The following is a 10,369-nucleotide window of genomic DNA, read 5'->3' as shown; positions in this document are numbered from 1 at the left end:
TTTGTTTTTATTAGATTGTTATTAGAATACTAACAAGTGTAACATAGGTTAGGATTCAGATTAGATTTATTTTGTGAGAATGGGAATTGCCACCTGTTAAGGAATATTGGAGAATCAGTCTGAGGATTTCACTCTTTAGTTTATAGCTGAGAGTCAGAAGTGCCTCTATTTTTTCCTACTCCATGCTCTGTCTGAACAGTTTGTTAAATACTAACATTCGTTGGGTATAATCTTCCTGCTATTTTATTGCCAAAATATACTTGTTAGTAAATAATAATCAAAGCTAACTTTGCCAGTAATACATAGAAGTTTTCAATGATATGACAGAGGATGTGCTAGTCAGCTTTCAATAAAAATGCCGAGTCCTCCATTTATTTTTAAACATTGTAGATTTATAGGTTTTAATTCAGGAAACACAGGTTGCATACAAAAATCTTGATTTTTGTGTCATTTCCATTCAAAATGGTAATCTAATGCAGGTAGACTTTCATAAAAAGAAATTTAAGTTTAATATAATAAAATCATGAAATACCATGTGAATATTTGGCAGAACTTTGTAAGTTCCTTATTCAGTGGAATTTGTACAAAAATAACATCTCTGCAAAGAGGAGATGTGAAGGGCCAGGTGACAGCTGGTAAGTCTTCAGAGCACAAGGTATTTTGTGAATAGCTGGGAGTTAGTTGGCATGGATTTTAGGTATTTTTCAATGACTTATAGCTATGACAAATAATAAATTAACTAAGGTGTCTAAACATACCTATTTAAAAGGTTATTTTCAATATATTCTCATAAATTTCAACTTCCACAAATGGACTTTGCGTAGGGATTTAACTAGGTCACTTCTTAAAAATTCATCAACATTTTAAAAATCACAGAAAATGGATACAATTAACAGTGATTATCTCTACTGTTGGGGCAATGGATGTACCAAAAAACATTTAGTTTTGACATTATACTATCAGCTTCCTTGCCTCTTGCTTTCTTAAGAAATTGCCTTTGTTTTGCTCCTTAATTTAAGGATAAGCTATATATAGTAAAATTCACCCTCTTTGGGATACAATTCTGACTGTTGACAAATGCGTATAGTCATGTAACCACTACCAGAATGAATTTTTTTTTTTTTTTTTCTCGGAGACAGAGTCTCGCTCTGTTGCCCAGGCTAGAGTGCCGAGGCGTCAGCCTAGCCCACAGCAACCTCAAACTCCTGGGCTCAAGCGATCCTACTCTCTCGGCCTCCCGAGTAGCTGGGACTACAGGCATGCACCACCATGCCCAGCTAATTTTTTCTATATATTTTTAGTTGTCCAGCTAATTTCTTTCTATTTTTAGTAGAGACAGGGTCTCGCTCTTGCTCAGGCTGGTCTCAAACTCCTGACCTTGAGCTATCCTCCCGCCTTGGCCTCCCAGAGTGCTAGGATTACAGGCGTGAGCCACCGCGCCTGGCCCAGAATGAAATTATAGAACAGTCTCATCAGCTTCCAAAATTCTGTCCTGCCCTTTTGTGATCAGTCATTTCCCATGTCACCACCCCTGGCAACCTTGGATCTGTTTGCTATCCCTATAGGTTTGCCTTTTCCAGAATATCATAATTAGTCATATATGTGTAGACTTTTACATTGGCTTCTTTCTAATGCATATGAGAGTATCCTTAATTCATCCCTTGTTATTGCTGAGTGGTATGCTATTGTATGGATGTACCCCAGTTTGTCTATCCATGACGAGGTTAAGCACAGTGGGTGTTTCCAGGTTTTGGTGATTATGAATAAAGCCTCTGTAAATATTCATGTACAGGATTTTATGTGCGTATAAGTATTCATTTCACTTAGCTAAGTACCTAGGAGTTAGGATTGCTGGGTCATATATTAACTATATTCCCAACTGCCGTGGCTACTATTGGGTAGGCTAGAAATTTCTTTTAAGTTTGTGGTAGTTGCTGGATATAATTGCAAATTATCCACTCATGAACAATTGAGAGTCAATCATAATAGTTATATTTTATTTTAATTATCACTTCCTCCTGTAAACTATGTTTTAGGTTTCTGGCTTTTATCTATAAAGATTCAAAAGTGAATATAGTCGTCCACCCTTATCCACAAAGGATTTGTTCCAAGACCTCCAGTGGATGCCTGAAACTAGAGATAGTACCAAAACCCCATATATACTATGTTTTTTCCTTTACATCCATACTTATGATAAATTAGGAACAGTAAGAGATTAACAGTAATAACAATAAAATAGAACAATTATAAGAATATACTGTAACATTATAAAAATTATGTGAATGTGGTCTTTCTCAAAATACCTTATTGTACATGATGTTTTCAGACTGAAGTTGACCACAGTAACTGAAACTATAGAAATGGGGAAACCACAGGTAAGGGGTGACTAGTATACCATTATATCTTCCTTTGTTTTACAAAAGTGAATTTAATTTCTTAATGGTTATCCTTTTATTAGTGTGACTGGCCAAGATTTTTAACCTCTTAAACCTAGTTTTCCCTTCTACAAAATGGTGATAAATGATTATTATCTTACAGAGTGATTTTCTTCTGTAAAATGGTGGTACACGATTACCTTACCATGAGGATTTAGTGCCATGCTGCATGGAAAGTGCTTAACATAGCACCTGGCATAAGGGAAATGTTAGCTATTAAAAAAAAAAGGTATTTGCTTGAAAACCAAACCTGAGATTATAAATTTAAACATTGCTATCAAAGCTCAGGAAGTACAGACAGACATTGGGGCATTTGTGACAGGGAAACATTCTGGTTTTTACATTACTGAAATTTGCCAAGGCTAAGTGGTCTTGGAATCAAATCTAAACAGTTTCCCTGCCATGGTGAAATTGAAAAACATACGGGTGGAGTTTGCAAAGGAATAAAAGACAATTCAGGTTTTTTCCTCTTTGACTTCTTTTCTCCATATTTTAATTCTCTATTTTAGATTAGTTATAAAGCTTATTCATGCCTTATACACATTTTTATTAAAAATTATAATTTTTGTTAAAAATGATTGAACTCACATTTTCTGGTGAGTAGATAGAAGTTACCAAGAGTCCCTTGTGCATGTATATATGTATTGAAGGGGAAAAACAAACCCTTCTGCCTCATCCTGGCATTGTGCACCTGCTGTGACATTCACTGATTCCTAGCTGGGGTAAGATTGAGCAAGCACTTTAAGCCCTGAGTGAGCGAGTCAAGGCTCCACCCCAGCAATTCTCTGCCCCACTGTTTCTGAAGGTGTGGTTCCTGAAGTCAAGGCCCAGGCCACCAGGTCAGGAACGCCTGGGAGCTTATTAGAGATGCAAATTCTGTGGCCTACCGAGTACCAGTTGAATGCAACTTTGGATATGGGACCCAGCGATGTGTGTCTTAACAAGCCATTAAGTGATCCTGGGGACGGTAAAGAACCACTGTATCTGGACACCCTGAGAAGGGGATGGGAGAGGTGATTTTCCTCAGAGAGATGTCTATCTATAGTTTGTTATTAATACCTCATTGTGATTTTATAGATATTTTAATAATTCTAATTTTTCATGGCTATGAGAAAATTTCAAAGTACTGATTAAATCATGTAAAATTATAAAGATGCATAAAAATGAGCAAGGAATGTTTCTACCAGTTAAGCAATTTTATGAAATTACATATAAAACTTGTTTTCCTTAGGAAATTTATCTGTAGTATTCAGTCTGTACTTTTTATTCACCAAAATCAGTGGACTATGCTAAAGAGAAAAGTCATAAATGGCAAAATGGCATTTAAGGTCATTCAAAATAAGATTTTAACATCTTAAGCTTGTGAATCCTGAATCTATAACATCTTTGGTCCAGGGCAGGAACTCTGTTAAGATGGAAACAAACTGTTTTCCTGTTAGCTTTTTTAGAGCATTACTAATAGTTAAGGCATTAGTCCATTTATAAACCATCCTATTCCCAACTATATTTCTAGTTCATTTGAAGGTTCCATGTGCCTTCGTTGTTGTTTATTTTACTGTAATAAATAGAAGTCTGCCCATGCTCATATACTGGATGCAGTGCACAGTACCCTGCAGGGAGGCGGGGCATGTTTTGCATGAGTTTGTCGTTGGGCAGTAAGTTCTAAGAACGCACCGAAGTCACAGTGCACTGGTCGGAGCTCCTGGCAGATTCCAGAGTGATCTCCAGTTTCCCCAAGGCTTTAAAGCCAGCAGTGAGATTTTTATCACATGAACTTTAAAAGAGTAAAGCCAAATATTTTCTTATTAAGCCAGAGTAGACTATTTTCAGTATATGTGAAGTCATGTCCACTAATCAAGGTAAGTGGTTTCATTTTCTAGTGGATCTTTCTCATTTTTTTCAGTGTGTTGATCACTTTATATACAGCATACTAAGGGACACAAGAGTGGCAGAGTTTTGTTTCCTTTTAAAGTTAAGAATGAAGTTGACATTGTTTTTGAATTTCAAGAATAAAATACGTACTGTCCACAGTTCCTGGCTCTTAGGAGGCTTCGTCTGTGTTAACCAAATACAAGTTTGTTTGATAGTTGTATTTCTCTGGCTCGTTTTTACTGACATTAGTAAAGCATGAAAATTCAGTCATTGAGGGGGGAACGTAGAGACAGCAAAAAAGTCTTCTCTTTTTCTTCTGTTTCTGGTGTGAAAAAAGTTAAGAAATGTTTACCACTAATCAGTTTTCTAGTGCTACTGCATGGAGCATTGTTCTGTTAAAGGAAACAAAAATTCCCACCATCCCAGTTTTGTTTTGGAAAAGCTGGGGGAGTATTACTTGTTTTTCCATGTAAGATAACATCGTAGAGATAGGCATGGGCTTGTTTTTAAAAATTGTCAGTAGTACTATTAAGCCATTGTGGTTTCCTTAAATGTTCTAGAGAGCATATTAGTGAGAAATTAGGTCTTTCAAATAGAAATGAAATTCTTCTAAGTGATAGAAATGTAATCACATGACAGGAAATGTCTGCTAAAAATATTTTTAATAGCTGAAATAGGTTCATTTTGTTTAGCTGTTTTCCCATTGTTTCTGATGGATATAAACCTCCCTGAAGAATGTCTGCGCTGCTAAACAAGATGAACTAAGATTTAGAACTGGCAGTCCCCGTGGTCACCAACATTTTCTTTCTTGGGGTGTCTCTCTCTCTGTCCTTCCTTGGGCTCAGGAGGGCAGGCACTCAGTGTGGAAGTCCGAGGGTGGGGTGGGTCTTAGCACTGCAGCGGAGAGTGGAGGCCCCGCCTGCACTGTGGAGCCCTGGCTGGCTCTGTTCCCAGGTTCTAGTAGCTGCTAGAGGAGTGAGCAGCCCAGTCCACGCCTGTCCCTGCTCCCAGCACCATCCAGACAGAAGCCTGGATTCCTTTGCAGGGGTTCCACTATTTCTTGCCTAAAATTCAGGGTTTGTGTGATCTCTCCCAAGTTTACCATCATACTTTAAATATGAAAATTTTTAAAGAAGAAATGCAGCAAAAGGGAAGTACTTTTTCTTTCTTCTTCAGTGAAGTTTTAAGTTCTCTTTTTCCTGAAATAGCTTCTGTTCCTTCTCATCCCATTTTTAAACAGGGATGATGGGAGAAGGCAGCTCTCAATGGGAGAGAGAAATGCTGCTTGAACTGGAAGATGATGGAGCTTGAGAGGTCAATGTGGATAAACGTAGAAAAACTGTTGTCTCTTGCTTTCTGTTTTAATGGACAACACCCTGTAGAGAGTGGCCACTACAAAGTTCCTTTTAAGGTTTTCAAACTTAAAAGACAGTAATGTCACTTCCCACACTACTGGGTAATTTTATTGCTATCAAGTCATTTAAGAAATATTTTAAATATGCATATTTAGTGTACATGTTATTTGTAAGTTTTATCTTTTTTAAATGACCTGTAAAAAGTTCTATTTTTAAAGCTTATGCTTGCAGGCAAACCCTTTCACATGAATAAATGAAACATGATAGAGTATGATGGGTGACCCAGTGGCAAGTATTGTGCAGTTTTTTGGAGGGATGATGATTTGATCTTCATGTAATATACAACCAGGGGATCGGGCAGGTGGGAGAGGGATGGGTAAATTCACACCTAATGGGTGCGATGCATGCTTTCTGGGGGATGGGTGCACTTGTAGCTTTGACTTGGGTGTTGCAAAGGCAATTTATGTGACCAAAGTGTTTGTACTCCCATAATATTCTGAGGGAAAAAAAATACACACACACCCAAACCTATATGTAATTTAAATTGCAATCTAGGATTAAGATTTAAACTTAACCAACTCTTCTTAGTTACTAGAATAGACTTTAGGAGGAGATAGGAAGCTCCTGGAATAAACCAGGGGAAAGTTGAGTTCATTTATTCTAAAAATAAAAAGGGCTTTTCTTAGGTGGTTTGTACACCTAAGATTCATCCCTGCCCCCTTCCTGATCCACCTCTGATAACCATCTTACTTAAGGTGCCCTTTCTTCTTTATAAAATAAGGAGCTAATTTGTGTTGGCTGAAGTAGATTTTAAATGTCTTTGCCCTGGCTTAGTTATGTTCTCTGATTTATCCCCCACCACAAAACTGATAAAGCTATGTCTCTATCAGGTCATTCTATGTTTGTTCCTCTGCTACTTGACCCAGGGTCTTCAGTTGGTTATATGTTGAAGCAGGCAGAAGGAAAACACCTGTGAGAAGAAAAGTAGTGTTGATCATGGAAGTTGGTCATTCTGCATGGTGGTACTTAAAACCCAGCCTGAGAAAAATGAATCTTTCGCCCTCTTAGAAATAAGTACAGACAAGATTTTAAAAAATTTTTAAATGAAAAATATGACTTTATCCTTGCGATCCATCTCCTCCATGTCATTATATAGCAGCATTTCTTGGAAGGCAGCTATGCTCACCTATACCACCAATGCAGCAGCTGTTATTTCTTATGCTCAGGCCAGAAACCTTAGTCTTGAATCTTTTTCCACTTACATTCAATCTGTCAACAAATCTTGCTTCAAGATCTGTCAAACTGACCAGTCATGTTGTCTCCCCTGCTATTACCCTGCTTCAGGTTGCACGCAGCTTTCCTGTGGCTCATCCCAGGAGCCTCCTGTCGACCCCATCTCCTGAGTCTGTTTTCTAACACCTCAGTGCACTGGTAGAAGGAGAAGAGACAATTGTTGCTTGTCTGTTCATAGTCCTTCAGTGAATCTCCACGGCTCTCAAAGGAAGAAGTCTCTGTCCTTTCAGTTATGTGCGAGGCCCTGCTCTGGCCCCTATCCCTGCCCCGTTGACCCTCTGACCTCAGCATCAGATAGGCTCACTAGTCCATTCATGTTGTCTTCCTTGTTTCTTTTTGAACATACCAGCTATGCTTCTTGTTTTACAGATTTTTGCAGTTTTACACTTGGCTTGACATGCTAACCCCCCAAATACTTGTATACCTCACTTCTTTCCTGTCTGCTCAGCTGTTACCTTATCAGTGGGGCCTGCTCGCCCTCCCTGGATATAGGATATACTAACAGCCCCCCAGCCAATGGCTCGCTCTCTCTTTCACTCCACTTTTCCTTCCTTCACAGCACTTTTTACCATTTAGCATGTTATATAAGTGCTTTTTTTTGTTGTGGTGTTCACTGGGGTCTTGAAAGGTAATATATTCTGGGTGCTTTGTTAATATTTATTGAATGGATACATTTCTAATATTCATATGCCCTTTTCTGTTAGGAAATTTTCCCCCATTTATTATTTTTGGTATATATTTCATAATCTGTTAGGAAATTTAAGGTGAAATGAGCAGGAATATAAGTGAAGTAAACAAATTATAAATATATATAATGCTCTCCATGTCTTCCCCCCAATTCTCTTTTAAAGAGTAAATATCCTTGTTGGCTAACTTCTAGTCTCCATTGTTGAGCAGAATGTGAATGATGAATTCTTTCTGGCCCAGTGTGGCAACTCATGCCTGTAATCCCAGCAACTCAGAGGCTGAGGCGGGACGATCACTTGAGGCCAGGAATTAAAGACCAGCCTGGGCAACACAGTGAGGACCCGCCTCTCCTTAACAAAAATTAGGGTGTGGTAGCTTGTACCTGTAGTCCCAGCTACCCAGGAGGCTGAAGCAGGAGGATTGCTTGAGCCCCCCGGGAGTTGGAGGTTGCATTGAGGTGTGATCTCACCACTGCACTCTAGCTCAGGTGACAGAACGAGACTCCATCTCTACAAAAATAAAAATAATATAAAAATGAATTTCTTCCATTAGATGTCTTAGAGGCCAAGTTGACCTAAAGAAGTATAAAGAACTGAGAAACTGGGGAAGGGGTTAGTGAGACTGTGGTCTTGATGGGGCCCATAAATGGTTTTGGATGATGAATTAACGAGCTGTGTTGGAAGATAGGAAAGAGATAGGGGAGAAGGTTTGGGGTGTGAAACCAAGAAATTTGGTGTTATCTATATGGAGAAAATTGTGGCAAGATGTTTTGCTATTAAAAATGTACTTAATTAAGGATATACTTCCACCTTTTTGTTTTTTGTGTGTTTTTTCTCTTCCTGCATTTAAGTCATTTCACTCTTTCAAACACTATTGCAGGAGGCAGATAGGAAAAGAATGAATATTAAATAAAAAGTAGTCTAGAAGCCTTTCCTCTTAACAGTTCTTGTGAAGATGATGTGAAGGGGTAGAAATGAAGTAAAGTGTGAGCATTTGTATATTTATAATTCCTGCAGTTTCTTTCCAAATTTATCTGGATAATTGGAAGTTAACCTTCATTTGAAAAATCTATAACCGACAGTTAATTTATGAAATATTATTTGCTATATGATAATATACTTGATCTCAAATATAATGATAATAGATCATGTGACTTGTTAGAAATATGAAATCTTTTGACTGTAGCAAAAAAGAAATTCGTAAAGCTTGAAAATGATTATTTTTGTTATTTTGTAAATGTAAGCCCCCAGTGACTATCGAACTGGTGAAATTACCAATTTATATGGAATATCATGTTTTTCTCTTTTAATATTGCCCCATACATTTTTCTTGATTTATTTCCATCAGAGTTGCTAATTTAGAATAGCAATATAGTGATAAAAATACCCAGCAAAGAATATATTTTCAGTACCTCTTGAGTCTAAAATCGACTAAGTATTTAGATACCGAATGGTAGCAAGATATGCTTAGGGACAGGAAATAAACTGTGTTCACTAGACTCAATCCTTAAACATTTTTAATGCCGCTGCCTTCAAGGAAGTTTAAGTTTGCCACCCCCGTGTACATCTAAAAGCAGTGACTGTGACAAATGTCATAATTAGAGGTGCAGAACAGTTATTTGGAGAATTGAAAACGAGTAAAGACTTTCGAGTTGATTCAAGGAAGTTTCCTTAAAGAAGGTGACATTGGAACTAGATATTGATGAATGCATTTAAAGAAAGACTGTCAAGCTAAGGGAATGTATGAAAAGAGGATAAAGCATTCCAGGAATGGACAAGATGGGAATGTGACCAGAGTGTTAGGGGTGCGCAGTTCTGAGTACATGGATATTAAGCCCTTAATATTGAATCCTAAGGGTGAAGAGGAAGGGTCCTTTATACAAACTAGAGGGTGTTTTTTCCCCCTACCGGGCCTTGCTGTTCCATTAAAGGATTTTAAGCAAAGGAGTAATAAGATTGATTTCATTATTAAATGAATAACATAAACTTTTTATTTGTGCAAAAAATGGGTTAGACATAGCCAAACATGACTTAAGTAATGTCATTTTAAAATTCAGAATTGGAAAAGTGGTTATCTTTGAACTGGCTCGTTTCTTTTCTTCCTGACTTCCTCCTTCTGTTAGCCAGAAAAAATATAGGAAATAATGGATAAGCTAGACGCAGTATTTGCTCTTAAGTTTTGCATGACCGAAACAATCCCCTTCACTGTTAGAAGCTTACGACACAATGCTATTGTGCTCCTGGTCTAGAAAAAAATGTGAGGCCTACTGGTCTGATTCCACAGCAGGGAGTAAAGAAAGCAAATATCTAACTTTGAAAGATGTTAAATATTTAGTAAAATGGGATTTATATTAATGTTTGTATTAAAAGAGAAACTGTCAAAATAAAAAGTGTTGCGATAGAGGGGTGCCACCAAGCCTTTTTTAGAGAGCCATCTAATTTGTGAGATGTGTTTGTAAAATTTGCCAACAATCAAATATAATTTTTGGGTCTGCATCTACCTACCTGTGACCTATGCCTAAGCAGTGTCACTAGAGCAGTCAGAATGCCTCTAGTTTATGAGGAAGTTAAGTAACTTTCCCACGGTCATAAAATAAATGTTAAAATTTTGACCTTTCAACCTCTAGTTTTACTAATCCACCCTGTTTTCTCCTAGGGAAAAAATGCACTTCCCATATAAACATAGCCTTGCATTTCATAGCAGGTCTGGCTGTTCCTGATCTTGGGA

Source organism: Propithecus coquereli, unplaced genomic scaffold (assembly GCF_000956105.1).
Source record: "Propithecus coquereli isolate 6110/MARCELLA unplaced genomic scaffold, Pcoq_1.0 Scaffold16, whole genome shotgun sequence".
NCBI classification, from domain to species: Eukaryota; Metazoa; Chordata; class Mammalia; order Primates; family Indriidae; genus Propithecus; species Propithecus coquereli.
The sequence above is the reverse complement of the archived record's forward strand: the minus strand, read 5'-3'. Positions refer to the sequence as shown.